The following is a 15,817-nucleotide window of genomic DNA, read 5'->3' as shown; positions in this document are numbered from 1 at the left end:
AGCGGCGGGTACCGGTTGTTTCCCTTTATTGCCAATGTTTGTTGGCTTTTAACTCATAATTTGTTAACCTAGCAAGAGTAGTGGTTGAGAGCCCCTGTTTGTTAAAAACAGGCGGACGACTCATACCTTTTAGGCTCCATACTAAGTTGAGTGAATATAAGTTAACATAGGAGTTACTTAGTCTTCGTCACAATCTAGATTGAGTAGTAGAGGTACCAGGCGGCGGATGCCGGCTGATCCCCTTGATTTGCCAATGTTTGTGGGCTATTAACTCAATAGGTTACCTAGTAGGAATAGGGGTTTGAGTGCCCCTGTTAGCCAAAAAACAGGTGGTCTACTCAAACCTTTTAGGTTCCATACCAAATTTGAGGGAGTGACTATGAGTTAACGTTGGAGTTACTCAGTCGCCGTCACTTTTGCTTGAGAAGTAGAGGTACCAGGCGGGGTAGGCCGGCTAGACCCCTTGATTCGCCAATGTTTGTTGGCTATTAACTCAATAGGTGCCCCCTGCATTTATCCCAAGTAATACTGGCGGTCATCTGACTCAGATGTCAACTGCTACCACTGGTTTGGTTAGTGATAGAGTTATCCTTGTCTCAAAAACGGCTACGTGGTTGCCCTTGGGGACAGTCGTATAGGTGTCGTGTAATTAGTTTATAGAGCAATGTTCCACCCAAAAGGGAGCTGCTCTCTGCGACAAATTTCATCCGGAGGGATGCCGCCGGACGCCTGCTATGATGTTGGGACAGGTCGTATTAGTTCTGTAGATTTGATCAGTTGGCTTGCCGCCTAGTCTGATCATTCGGCCTGTGGCCTTGGTAAGTTCTTGGTGAACGTAGGTGCTAAGTAAAAGGAGGGTAGCCGCCTGTTAGGCACAGGGTCGGCCAGGCCCTAATTTTTTTAGCTAAGTATTAGGGGGGTGGCTATGTGTTTGGAACCAGTCGGCCATCTTCTTATGGAGAGTAGCCGACTATATGCCCAGACGACATGCCCCTATTGTGAGTGAAATACTCAATGGAGAGTAGCCGACTGTAAAGGTACAGACGGCATGCCCCTCTGAAGATAGAGTGAAAAACTCAATGGAGAGTAGCCGACTGTAAAGGTACAGACGGCATGCCCCTCGTAGTACAAAATTGAATAGTAAGTGCAAACTTTTATTAAGTAGCCCTTTACTTTACATCATTCAAAAGAAATATTTCTTAAGATTATCTACATTCCAAGTTCGAGGCAACGGTTGTCCGTCTGGTGTTTCCAGACGGTAGGTACCGTCCCAGACTTCCTCATAGATTCGGTAGGGTCCTTCCCAGTTGGGAGTTAGTTTGCCAGACTCATTAGCCCTACCAACTGCTTCCATTTTTCTAAGTACAAAGTCTCCTACTTTGAGTGGACGCCTGTGTACTTTTTTGTTGTATGATCTAGTCATTCTCAGGCGATAGATCTCATGGCGCAAGACAGCATTGCCCCTCTTTTCAGGAAGTGAGTCTAATGTCAGGCGCATGGCTTCCCAGTTTGCCTCTTCGTCATATAGCATTACTCGAAGAGTCGGCTCGTAGTGTTCTATTAGAAGAACAGCTTCCGCACCGTAAGTTAGGAGGAATGGAGTTTCTCCAGTTGCCCCTTTTTCAGTCGTCCTAATGGCCAAGAGAACATGTGGTAGTTCATCCGCCCATAGGCCGCCTGCTCGTTCAATCTTTTTCTTGAGACCGTCTGAGATGATTTTATTAAAGGCTTCTACCTGGCCGTTTGCTTGTGGACGGCCGACAGATGCAAAGTAGTTTGCAATTCCTTGATCACCCAACCAGCTTTTGAGAACAGGCGTCTCAAATTGGGGACCATTATCAAAAACCATAGACATGGGAACCCCGGACCGAGTGATGACATTTTTCCAAATGAATGAAATTACATCTTTCGTCTTGATTCCCATTACAGCCTCCGCCTCTACCCATTTAGTGAAGTAGTCGACGGCAACAAGTATGTACCTCCTTCCGCCTGTAGCAGGCGTATATGGACCCAGAATGTCCATGCCCCACTTAGCAAACGGTAGTGGGCTGTGAATGGTAGTGAGGTCAGTAGCCGGACGGTGAATTAGTTTGCCAAACCTTTGGCACTTGTCACATTTTTTCACCATCTCCATTGCATCTGCTTCCAAAGTAGGCCAAAAGTAGCCCTGCCGCCTTGCCCTTTGAGCAAGCATCCTACCACCTATATGAGAAGCACAGTAACCAGAGTGAAGATCGTCTAGTATCTCTCGTCCTTTTTCTGGAGTAACACACTTTAAGAAGGGTTGAAGGTACCCCCTCTTGTGAAGTTCTCCCTTTATCATTTCAAAACAGGTGGCTCGTTTTTTCAGTGCTGCCGCCTGTTGAGGATCATCCGGCAGTGTACCGTTTGTCAGATATGCCCTGATTGAATCCATCCAGGTTGAGCTTCTGTCTAGGATTCCAATAGGGTTTTCCCCGATGCTTCTCTTCTCCATTACTTCCCAAAAAACAGTTCGAGGAGTATCACAAGAGGCGGATGATGCTAATTTTGACAGTGCATCCGCCTGGTTGTTTTCTGATCTCGGCACTTGGATTAGATGGAAATCCTCAAGGGAGCCGACTGCTTGTCGGACCGCCTGTAAATACTTGATCATGGTCGGATGGGTTGCTTCGTATTCGCCATTGTACTGACTCACTATCAATTGTGAATCGGAACAGGCGTCTATTTTTCTTGCCCCTGCCGCCTTGCACATGCGGATCCCAGCTAGTAAAGCTTCATATTCTGCCTCATTGTTTGAAGCCTAAAAACTGAAGCGTAGAGCATACTCGTACCTGTCGCCCTCTGGCGACTAACATATGACGCCTGCTCCACAACCATTTGAAGTAGAGCTTCCGTCCACATATACCTTCCATACTTGGTCTGGAACTTGAGAGTCAGGAGGACGAGTCATCTCTACAATAAAATCAGCAAAGGCTTGCCCCTTCACTGCTTTTCTAGGCTCGAATGTAACTTTGAGGCTCTGTATTTCTATGGCCCATTTGATCATTCGGCCTGACGACTCCATGATGGTCAGTGGCCGCTTGATAGGTTGGTCTGTATACACGACGACTGCATGTGCCAAAAAGTAGGGCTTCAATTTTTTAACAGCCATGAAGAGTGCAAGACCAAATTTCTCCACTAGGGGATACCTCAACTCGGCATTTTTCAGTACGTGACTAACAAAGTAGACCGGGAGCTGACAGCCGTCTCTTTCAGCAAGGAGAACAGCGCTTAACGCATGATCAGAGACGGCCAGGTACATGTAGAGTACTTCTTTGGGCAAAGGGCTGACCAGCCTCGGCAAGGAATGCAAGTGAACTTTTAATTTCTGGAAGGCGGCCTCAGCATCCGGCCCCCATTCGAACCTTGCCTTTTTCTTAATTGCCTGGAAAAAGTATAGGCATTTGTCGCCTGATCGGCTTAGAAATCTTTCCAAGGCCGCCAGACAACCTATTAACTTCTGAACCTCTCGGATGGTACGAGGCGACTGCATGTCAATGACCGCCTGCACCTTCTCAGGGTTCGCCTCTATTCCTCTCTGATTGATAAGGAATCCGAGAAATTTCCCATACTCAACTCCAAATACACATTTCTTGGGATTGAGCATGACATGGTGCCGCCTGAGTGTGGCGAAAGTTTCTCGGAGGTCCGACAGATGATCTTTCTGATTTTAGTCTTGACAATCATATCATCAATGTATGCCTCGACGTTTCTCCCAATCTGATCAAAGAACACAGTGTTTATCATTCGTTGGAAGGTAGCCGGGGCATTCTTAAGACCAAACGGCATGACCGTGTAACAGTATAACCCCTGATCAGTGACGAACGCCGTCTTCTCCTGATCTTTCTTCCATAAAGGAATTTGATGGAAACCAGAATAGGCGTCCATAAAACTCATCAAGGCATGGCCGGCTGTTGAGTCGACCAGGTTATCAATTTTAGGCAGAGGGTAACTGTCTTTGGGGCACGCCTTGTTTAAGTCTGTGTAGTCTACACACATTCTCCAGGTGCCATTCGGCTTTTTAACAAGCACCACATTTGCAACCCAGTCTGGGAAGTAACATTGCCGAATGAACCCTGCATCAAGTAATTTTTTAACTTCGGCGGCTGCCGCCTGACTTCTTTCTTCGCCATGGTTCCGCTTCTTTTGCCGTACCGGCTTCTTTTTCGGATCCACGGCCAGTTTATGTACCGCCAGATCAGGACTAATGCCTGGCATTTCATGGACTTCAAATGCAAAGATTTCCTTGTATTCTTTCAATAGTTTGTGAAAGTTGTCACCAAGGTTTCTCAGAGCAGTCGTCCCAACTTTGACTGTTCGGTCAGGACGTGAGTCGTCTAAGATCAGGTCCGCATGCTCACCAGCCGGCTGAGGTCGGAACTCATCCGGCCGCTCCTCTGCCAATGATTGCTATTTTCTTGCTTTTCTTGCGGCCCCTGTCTGGGATGCCTTTCTCTTTTTGCCGCCTGCTTCTTGAACAGGCGCACTCTCCTTGACATTGTCAAGGTCTGTTTTTTCATCGCTTGACCCAGTGGCCATAACAGTGGGCTTGACATCCGAGAGATAGCACTCTCGGGCCATCCTCTGATCTCCTCTTAGGGAGCCGACTGTTCCATTATCCCTCTCAAACTTGAGCAACATAAGAGATGGGATTATAACAGCCTTGGAATTATTCAGGGTTGGTCGACCCAGAATCATGTTGTAGGCCGAGAGTTCCTCTACTACTAGGAACCGGACTACCATGTGTCGTCCTTCCCCTTTTTCGCCCAGGCGGATGGGTAAATCTACTCGTCCCAGTGGGTGGACGACTCCTCCTCCAAACCCTACTAAAGGGTGGGAGGCCGGATGTATGCAGTCAGTCTGATATTTTAGTTTCGACAAACATTTGCTACTGATGAGATCTGAGGAGCTTCCAGTATCTATGAGGATTCGGCCAACTCTCTGGTTGGCCACTTTACATTCAATAACGAGAGGGTCGTCATGCGGCCCCCTTACCCCTCCTAGATCTTCTTCAGTGATGACAATCTCAGGAAATGAATATTTGGAGGGTCGTTCTTGGTGAACGGAATTTACATCTAACCGTCTGATATTGTCTTTGTTGCCCCTAATAGTGGGGCCGCCTCCTGAGAAGCCGCCTGCAATGGTGTAGACGACTGCATCATCTGTATCGGAGCTGTCGGCCTTTCGATTCTTTTTGGCCGACTGCTTTTTTGAGGAAGTGTTCCCCGTAGATTTCTTGACATAAGTGTCAAGATCCCCTTGCTCAGCCAGGCGGTCCAGATACCGCATGAGACTGATGCATTCATTGGTGTGATGACCAACATCTTCATGATAAGCACAGAATTTTTCTTGGTTCCGGTTGTTTGCAGAACCCTTCATGGGGACCGGCTTCTCAATTGAGATCCGTCCCTTGATTTCCTTTAGGATAAACTGGCTATCCTTTTTATACGCATACTTTGGGGAGTATGGTTTGAATTCTTTTTTCTTTTTCTGGGCCGGCTGTTTAGAGGAATCAGTCGCCCAGACCTCTTTTCTCTTCTCGTCTTTGTTTGACGACTGTTTCTGTCGTCCTTCTCTTTTGTCGGACCTTTTCCCGTCTGATTGTTTTACCGTACTACAAAGATCAGTCGCCTGTATATAGGCTTCCGCTTCAATCAAGGCCTCTTGAAGAGTCGCCACCCTCTTTCGGACCAAATCAAATTTGAAGGTCGACCCGTCTTTGAGACCTCTGAAAAAGTCAGTATAGGCTACTTCATCCGGTAACCCTTGAATCTGTATTCTCATCAGGTTAAACCGCCTGATGTAAGAACAAAGCCCCTCTTTCTCGCCCTGCTGAATTGTTCCTAAATCAAGGGTCGTCTTCTTCGTAGGGATGTTCATGGCGAAGTTGGAGGTGAATAAGTAAGCAAGCGTCTTGAAGTTATTTACACAACCAGTCGGCAGGTTGCCGAACCATTGTTGTGCGATTCCTTTGAGAGTCGCTGGAAAACACTTGCACCAAGTGGGATCATCCAATCCTTGAAGGTACATCAGGTTGGTGAATGCCATCAGATGGTCTTCTGGGTTAGTAGTGCCGTCATAGGCGCCTACTAATACATTTTTCACTTTGGCCGACTGAGCGGCTTCAGTAATTTCCTTGGAGAAGGTCGACGGCTGTTCACCAAGTCTAAGCAACCGTAGCTGCCAGTCCATAGGTTGGACATTTTTTGCTGCATGTCCACCAAACGGAGGTGGCTGTAAAAAATAATGTTGTTGCGGTACAAACGGTAAGTTTGGTACCGCCTGGTCGCTATGATAGCCAGACTGACGGGAGGTGCCGCCTGACTGACTCTCATGATACGACTGAGTATGCCTCATCGAGGTATTTCGCAGACTGTCTTGGAAGTTTGAAGTAGAGGCCGACTCTGACAATCGGTCACTCTTCTTCTGCTCTAGCAGTAGCCGAGCGTCTGTGTATGTTTTCCTCGACCCGTCAGCCTGAATATGACGAACAGGTTTCCTAGTTCCTGGAGTAGGAAAACGGTATTTTGTGAAATCAAGGGCAGTCGGCTCCCGCTTCCTAGATTTAGGATGAGGAGTCGCCTCTCGCCCTTGAACTGGCTTCCTCTTCAGTGAAGTGGAGGGTTTCTTGGCCGACTGCTCCTTGACTGGAGCAGGCGGCTTCTTGTTGATCAACTCTTTAATCTCTCCCTTGAAGTCCCTCATTAAGGTCATGAGTTCGTTCCTTGTGATGGGAGCAGACCCATCAGTCGGCTGTTGCCGAACAGGCGGTGCGCCTGCTGGCTCGCTTCCTGTTTGAAGATGCTCCCGTTCCCTCCTTTCGGTATGACGGGTACGTCGGGCCCTTAGGGTCCCGTCTGAAGCTGTATGAGCGTCAACTTCAAATTCACTTTCGGTATCATGGTCCGACTGAACTTGAGGGTCGTCTAGGGGACGCCTCTCTTCAGGAGTCGGTACAGACTTGGATGCCATCTCAGAAGTACTCTCCCCACAGACGGCGCCAAATGTTTCGGGGTTTTCTGATGTCCTGCGGGAGAGTTACAATTCCGAGACTGGAACCGGACGCCTGTACCTGCAAAATAACGGAGACTCCTGTGAGCTCCGCCTCCAACGGTCAAGTTAGTACCTGATTAAGGAGTAATTAATGCGGAAATTAAAGTGATTAGGTCTCTCTAGGTGAGAGTGATTAACGTAGGTAATCTGCTTTGTTAGCGAGATCAGCCGGTTATTACTGTGTGTAATTAATGTGTTTTTTTCGTAATGTTTCTGTTCTCTTTCTGTAATCCCCCTTAATGAGGATTAAGGGAGGTATTTATAACCTTGGAAAACGTGCCCATCCTAGGTTTAGGTTAACCTAGGGCCGATTGGGCTTCCCTCGGAAGTTGGGCCTGGGTGGCCGGTTTCTCCATTAGGCATGGAGTATGCCACATGTCGTGACATAACAGGTCCAAGGTGGACGAATAAGCGCGTGCCACGTGGGAAGCCCTGGCTGTTCCAACTGGGGGACACTTGGCAGGACCTGATTGGTCCACGTGGCGCATTCCGATTGGTGGGAGCAAAATCCCTTAATCAGGATCCACGGCCAGTTTATGTACCGCCAGATCAGGACTAATGCCTGTCATTTCATGGACTTCGAATGCAAAGATGTCCTTGTATTCTTTCAATAGTCTGTGAAAGTCGTCACCCAGGACTCTTAGAGCAGCCGTCCCAACTTTGACTATTCGGTCAGGACGCGATTCGTCTAAGATCAGGTCCGTATGCTCACCAGCCGGCTGAGGGCGGAATTCATCCGACCGCTCCTCTGCCAATGATTGCTATTTTTTGTCTTTTCTTGCGGCCCCTGTCTGGGATGCCTTTCTCTTCTTGCCGCCTGCTTCTTGAACAAGCGCACTCTCCTTGACATTGTCAAGGTCTATTTTTCCACCACTCGACCCAGTGGCCATAACAGTGGGCTTGACATCCGAGAGATAGCACTCTCGGGCCATCCTCTGATCTCCCCTTAGGGAGCCGACTGTTCCATTATCCCTCTCAAACTTGAGCAACATAAGAGATGGGATTATAACAGCCTTGGAATTATTCAGGGTTGGTCGTCCCAGAATCATGTTGTAGGCCGAGAGTTCTTCTACTACCAGGAACCGGACTACCATGTGTCGTCCTTCTCCTTTTTCGCCCAGGCGGATGGGTAAATCCACTCGTCCCACTGGGTGGACGACTCCTCTTCCAAACCCTACTAAAGGGTGGGATGCCGGATGTATGCAATCAGTCTGATATTTTAGTTTCGACAGACATTTGCTACTGATGAGATCTGAGGAGCTTCCGGTATCTATGAGGATTCGGCCAACTCTCTGGTTGGCCACTTTACATTCAATAACGATAGGGTCGTCATGCGGCCCTCTTACCCCTCCTAGATCTTCTTCAGTGATGACAATCTCAGGAAATGAATATTTGGAGGGTCGTTCTTGGTGAACGGAATTTACATCTAACCGTCTGATATTGTCTTTGTTGCCCCTAATAGTGGGGCCGCCTCCTGAGAAGCCGCCTGCAATGGTGTAGACGACTGCATCATCTGTATCGGAGCTGTCGGCCTTTCGATTCTTTTTGGCCGACTGCTTTTTTGAGGAAGTGTTCCCCGTAGATTTCTTGACATAAGTGTCAAGATCCCCTTGCTCAGCCAGGCGGTCCAGATACCGCATGAGACTGATGCATTCATTGGTGTGATGACCAACATCTTCATGATAAGCACAGAATTTTTCTTGGTTCCGGTTGTTTGCAGAACCCTTCATGGGGACCGGCTTCTCAATTGAGATCCGTCCCTTGATTTCCTTTAGGATAAACTGGCTATCCTTTTTATACGCATACTTTGGGGAGTATGGTTTGAATTCTTTTTTCTTTTTCTGGGCCGGCTGTTTAGAGGAATCAGTCGCCCAGACCTCTTTTCTCTTCTCGTCTTTGTTTGACGACTGTTTCTGTCGTCCTTCTCTTTTGTCGGACCTTTTCCCGTCTGATTGTTTTACCGTACTACAAAGATCAGTCGCCTGTATATAGGCTTCCGCTTCAATCAAGGCCTCTTGAAGAGTCGCCACCCTCTTTCGGACCAAATCAAATTTGAAGGTCGACCCGTCTTTGAGACCTCTGAAAAAGTCAGTATAGGCTACTTCATCCGGTAACCCTTGAATCTGTATTCTCATCAGGTTAAACCGCCTGATGTAAGAACAAAGCCCCTCTTTCTCGCCCTGCTGAATTGTTCCTAAATCAAGGGTCGTCTTCTTCGTAGGGATGTTCATGGCGAAGTTGGAGGTGAATAAGTAAGCAAGCGTCTTGAAGTTATTTACACAACCAGTCGGCAGGTTGCCGAACCATTGTTGTGCGATTCCTTTGAGAGTCGCTGGAAAACACTTGCACCAAGTGGGATCATCCAATCCTTGAAGGTACATCAGGTTGGTGAATGCCATCAGATGGTCTTCTGGGTTAGTAGTGCCGTCATAGGCGCCTACTAATACATTTTTCACTTTGGCCGACTGAGCGGCTTCAGTAATTTCCTTGGAGAAGGTCGACGGCTGTTCACCAAGTCTAAGCAACCGTAGCTGCCAGTCCATAGGTTGGACATTTTTTTGCTGCATGTCCACCAAACGGAGGTGGCTGTAAAAAATAATGTTGTTGCGGTACAAACGGTAAGTTTGGTACCGCCTGGTCGCTATGATAGCCAGACTGACGGGAGGTGCCGCCTGACTGACTCTCATGATACGACTGAGTATGCCTCATCGAGGTATTTCGCAGACTGTCTTGGAAGTTTGAAGTAGAGGCCGACTCTGACAATCGGTCACTCTTCTTCTGCTCTAGCAGTAGCCGAGCGTCTGTGTATGTTTTCCTCGACCCGTCAGCCTGAATATGACGAACAGGTTTCCTAGTTCCTGGAGTAGGAAAACGGTATTTTGTGAAATCAAGGGCAGTCGGCTCCCGCTTCCTAGATTTAGGATGAGGAGTCGCCTCTCGCCCTTGAACTGGCTTCCTCTTCTGTGAAGTGGAGGGTTTCTTTAGCCGACTGCTCCTTGTCCAGAGCAGGCGGCTTCTTGTTGATCAACTCTTGAATTTCTCCCTTGAAGTCCCTCATGAAGGTCATGAGTTCGTTCCTTGTGATGGGAGCAGACCCATCAGTCGGCTGCTGCCGAACAGGCGGTGCGCCTGCTGGCTCGCTTCCAGTTTGAAGATGTTCCCGTTCCCTCCTTTCGGTATGACGGGTACGTCGGGCCCTTAGGGTCCCGTCTGAAGCTGTGTGAGCTTCAACTTCAAATTCATTCTCAGTATCGTGGTCCGACTGAACTTGAGGGTCGTCTAGGGGACGCCTCTCTTCAGGAGTCGGTACAGACGTGGATGCCATCTCAGAAGTACTCTCCCCACAGACGGCGCCAAATGTTTCGGGTTTTCTGATGTCCTGCGGGAGAGTTACAATTCCGAGACTGGAACCGGACGCCTGTACCTAACAAACGGAAGCTCCGGATGGTTGGAGATCCGCCTCCGACGGTCAAGTTAGTACTTGATTAAGGAGTAATTAATGCGGAAATTAAAGTTGTTTCGGGGTTTTCTGATGTCCTGCGGGAGAGTTACAATTCCGAGACTGGAACCGGACGCCTGTACCTGCAAAATAACGGAGACTCCTGGGAGCTCCGCCTCCAACGGTCAAGTTAGTACTTGATTAAAGAGTAATTAATGCGGAAAATTAAAGTGATTGGGTCTCTCTAGGTGAGAGTGTTTAATGTAGGTAATCTGCTTTGTTAGCGAGATCAGCCGGTTATTACTGTGTGTAATTAATGTGTTTTTTTCGTAATCCCCCTTAATGAGGATTAAGGGAGGTATTTATAACCTTGGGAAAACGTGCCCATCCTAGGTTTAGGTTAACCTAGGGCTGATTGGGCTTCCCTCGGAAGTTGGGCCTGGGTGGCCGGTTTCTCCATTAGGCATGGAGTATGCCACATGTCATGACATAACAGGTCCAAGGTGGACGAATAAGCGCGTGCCACGTGGCAAGCCCTGACAGTTCCAACTGGGGGACACTTGGCAGGACCTGATTGGCCCACGTGGCGCATTCCGATTGGTGGGAGCAAAATCCCCTAATCAAAAGTGATTGGGTCTCTCTAGGTGAGAGTGTTTAATGTGTGTAATCTGCTTTTTAGCGTGTTATCTCCCTTAATGAGGATTAAGGGAGGTATTTATAACCTCGGGAAACGTGTCAGTCTAGGTTTAGGTTAACCTTGGGCTGATTGGGCTTCCCTCGGAAGTTGGGCCTAGGTGACCGGTTATCCCAGGTGTCATGGGAAGGACACGTGTCGTGTCGTAATTGGTCCATGGTGGACGGATCATTGCTTGACACGTGGCAGGCTCCTATTGGCCCATGTGACGGACACATGGCGGAACATGATTGGTCCACTTGTCAGATGGTGATTGGTGGGGAAAAATCCCCTAATCACTTGTTCACAATGTCATTAATAATTTTCCCTCCTTTTTGCACTTTCCTTTTTATTTTTTTTTATTTTTTTGCCAAAATTTTAATGACTTCCATTTTATAAGTTACAATAATACTTATTTCTATTTTGACAACGTATCTAATCCAATCATACTCAATTAATATACGTAGTATTTTTTTAACATATATTCTATATACTATTAATCTTTTAGTTACAAATATACAAACATAGATTAAAAATAAGGTATTGAATATTATCATTGTCCAATATTATTATAATATTAAGGAGTATCAATTTTTTCGTCCAAGCTCCAACATTAATCATTTGACAATAAAATTTATTTTCATTAAAAATAGAAAAATCATTTTGGTCGCGTAATTTGTATGAATCTTAAAATTATACACAACGTCTATACAAACAACTTAACAAAATTATTTTATTATATTATACTCCCTCCGTTTTTTATACACTAGAATTGGATTTGCACATTTGCCGAGACACAACTTTAATTATCAACATATTTTATTAGAGATTATTGAAAATTATGATTTATATATATATATATATATATATATATATATATATACATACATACATATATATATATATATGTATATAATAAATAAATTAAGTAAATGATGACACATGAATAGAGTAAAATATTTTAACTAACCATATATTGAAAACTTCAATCTAATTACTCTACACATTTTATGCAATAAAATTAAAATAAAAACTGCTACTACTCACTATAAATATATCTTTTAAAAGTTGATTACGGAATACTAATTATCCTAAAGTAATATAAAATCAACTAAATTTTCATTTAATGCCGGTCAAAGTGTGTCAACAAAAATATAAGGACGAATGTATATGAGTTCGTATACGGGTACTAAGGGTCTGTTCTCATACATTGATATTCAATCCAATTCAGTTCAGTTCAGTTCCTAATTTCCTTCTCTTATAAAACATTCATTTCATTTCAGTTTAGTTTATTTCAGTTCAGCTGAGATCAGTCAATGAGAAAAGGCCCTAACCTTTTTTTTTCCAGACATATACGGGTACTAACCTAAGCTTATAATTTCATTTTCTTATATAAAATCTAATAGCTTCTAAATTTCTATTACTAAATATTTTTTTTTATAAAATAATTCAAATAATAACCTTTACGCATTTGGTATAAATTAAAATTCAAGTTATTTTGTCTCAAATATTTTTTTTTTGATAAATTATTGTTAAATTAACAACCATTCTTTATTCCCCTCACAAAATAAAGAAAAAATCATTCTTTATAATTTTTGTTGCAAAGTTAATTATAATCGTGCATGGCACGAGACTTAACCTAGTTTGACATATATAATTGATTTTTAAAATCAAAAAACCAAAAAAGAGAAAATCACAATATTCCAAGTGTACGTCACGTATATATGAATTTTAACATTCTGCATTCATATCCCCTATTTTTATATTGATATTTTCTCGTATCCGTATCAATACCCGTGCTCATAAATATATGGGCACCCCAAGAGAGGTGGGCTTTGCGTTGGGCTTACTCCCCCAACACTCACCTTCATGATCATGTAATTGATTTGTAACTATAACCCGGAAATCTTCCCCAAAACCTACAACATTCTCTCTCCTCCTCCTTCGTGTTCCTCTTCTTCACCTCTAAAACATATTAGTCGTGGCCTTATTAAATCTCCATTCTTCCAAAGATCAACTTTCAAGCTCAAATTAATTTATATAAACACGAAATTTTCAATATGAATTTAATCTAATGCAAACAAATACTCATTTCTGTTGCATTTATTCAGTTGAATCATCCAATCTTTGTTCTTCAAATGCGTTCTCTTATGGATTTGAAAAGACTTTCCACCATTAAACCCACCTTCTTCTTCTCCTCCTTTCGCCGACCACTTCGCTCAGTTTCTCCGCCATTTTCACCGCCTCAAGATCAACCCCAGAAACTTGATGAGAGTTTTGTCAAGTGGGTTTCTTCTGTTTTGTCAAACCCATCTCTGGAATCTTCTAAATGTAAAGAAATTCTAACTTGTATCCCCTTCTCAATTTGATCGTGTTTTTTACTGAAATTAAGTCATTGGTTCATCCGAAAACAGTGTTGCAATTCTTTTATTATGGGATTGATTCATGCAGGTATTCTTTTAGTGTTAAATCCTATTGCGAATTGATTCGTTTGCTTGTTGGGTCGAATTTTAGTGATTCTGCTAGGTTGTTGTTGATTCGTTTGATTGATGGGAAAGCTCCTACTGTTTTTGAGAAGTATAGTGATAGACATATTGAGATTGCTGTTGCATTGGTTGATTTGAATGGCGGGTTTGAGAAGTCGGTTGGGAATCGAACGTTTGATTTGTTGGTTCATGTTTATTGCACTCAGATTAAGAATGCCGGTTATGGGTTAGCTTTCGAGGTTTTTAAGGTGATGGCTGGGAGGGGAGCTTTTCCGTCTTTGAAGACGTGTAATTTCCTTTTGAGCTCGCTGGTTATGGCTGGCGAGGTTCAAAGAAGTTACGAGGCGTTTGAGATTATGCGGAGAGGAGTTGTGCCTGATGTTTATCTGTTTAGCACGGCTATTAATTCGTATTTCAAAGGTGGGAGGGTTAAGGATGGGATTGAGCTGTTTATGGAGATGGAGGAAGTAGGGATTTCACCTAATGTTGCGACTTACAACAATGTTATTCATGGACTTTGTAGGTGTGATGGTTTAGATGAGGCATTTCGATTTAAAGAGAGGATGGTAAGGAATGGTATGATGCCTGACGTTGTAACTTATGGAGGTCTTATTAATGGTTTAGTTAAGTTTGGGAAGTTTGACGAAGCGAATCACTTACTACAGGAAATGCCAGAGAAGGGTTTGGTTGCTAATGAAATTGTTTATAACTCATTGATTAATGGGTATTGTAGAGTAGGAAAAGTTGGGGAGGCATTGAGTTTAAAAGATTCTATGTTGTCAAGGGGGATTAGTCCAAATTCATCAACCTTTAATTCACTTCTTCATGGCTTTTGTCAGTGTAATATGGCAGAGCAGGCTCAATCTCTATTGCAGGAGATGTTGTATAGAGGGTTATCAGTACAGTTAGGGGCCTTTAATTCTGTCATCTGCTGTATTGGTATGAATGGCACATTGGATTCTGTTTTGTGTATCATTGAAGAGATGCTATCGAGAAACTTAAGGCCTAGTGATGGCCTGCTTACTACAATTATGGTTAGAAACTGTAAAGAGGGTAAACATGCACACGCTGTTAAATTCTGGTTTAGACTTGTGGAGAAAGGGTTTACACCAAATATAGTGACTTCAAACGCTTTAATTCATGGACTTTGTGAAGCTGGTATCATGCATGAGTCTGCTAGGCTTCTCAAGGAAATGATTAAAAGGGGTTTTAAATTGGATAGAATCACATACAATACCCTCATCTCAGGCTGTTGTAAAAATGGAAAATTGGAGGAAGCTTTTAATTTGAGAAATGAGATGGAAAAGCGTGGTATACAACCAGATATTCATGTGTACAACATTCTACTGCATGGACTGTGTAATGCCAATAAAATTATTGAAGCTATGAAGCTCTGGGAGGAGTGCAAAACAAGTGGTATGGTTGCAAATGTTCATACATATGCTGTTATGATCAATGGGTATGGCAAGGCTGGAAAGATTGAAGAGGCATTTAGACTTTTCGATAAGCTGCTTGCTCAGAAATTAGAGCTAAACTCGGTTGTTTATAATTCACTTATTTCTGCATATTGTAGAGCAAACAATATGGTCAACGCTTTTCAACTTCGTGATGACATGAAAGGCAAAGGCATTGCGCCAACTTCTGTCACATATTCCTGTCTTATAGATGGACTGGTCAACATTGGTAGTGTTGACCAAGCTAGGAACCTTCTTGAAGAAATGAGCAAGGAAGGTCTGAATCCTGATGTTTACTGCTTTACTGCCTTAATGGGTGGTTACTGTAAGCTTGGTCAGATGGATAAGGTGGAGGCTATCTTGCAAGAGATGTGCATGAATGGCATAATTCCAAATAAAATCACCTATACAATTATGATAGATGGGTACTCTAAAATGGGTGATGCCGAAAAGGCAGCTAAGCTTTTGGAGAAAATGATTCATGATGGAATCATTCCTGATAACGTTACATATAATGCTCTTACTAGTGGTTTGTGCAAGGATGGAAAGATGGGTGAAGCATTTACGGTGACTGATACTATGGCACAACAGGGAGTTCTTATGGATGATGTAACATATACAACCTTGATTCATGGGTTGGCACAACCAATGGCATTTAAAAACCAAGACTGATCAAGATGATTTCTGAAAA

At 44.2% G+C, this 15,817-nt stretch overlaps 1 pseudogene; it reads left to right on the top strand.

Moving 5' to 3' along the window:
• The first annotated feature begins 13,032 nt into the window (after nt 1-13,032).
• LOC110732165 lies at nt 13,033-15,811 on the top strand (annotated as a pseudogene).
• The last annotated feature ends 6 nt before the right edge of the window (nt 15,812-15,817 follow it).

The sequence above is a fragment of the Chenopodium quinoa genome, unplaced genomic scaffold (assembly GCF_001683475.1).
Source record: "Chenopodium quinoa cultivar QQ74 unplaced genomic scaffold, ASM168347v1, whole genome shotgun sequence".
Taxonomy (NCBI): Eukaryota; Viridiplantae; Streptophyta; class Magnoliopsida; order Caryophyllales; family Amaranthaceae; genus Chenopodium; species Chenopodium quinoa.
This window is presented reverse-complemented; position numbering and strand designations above follow the sequence as displayed.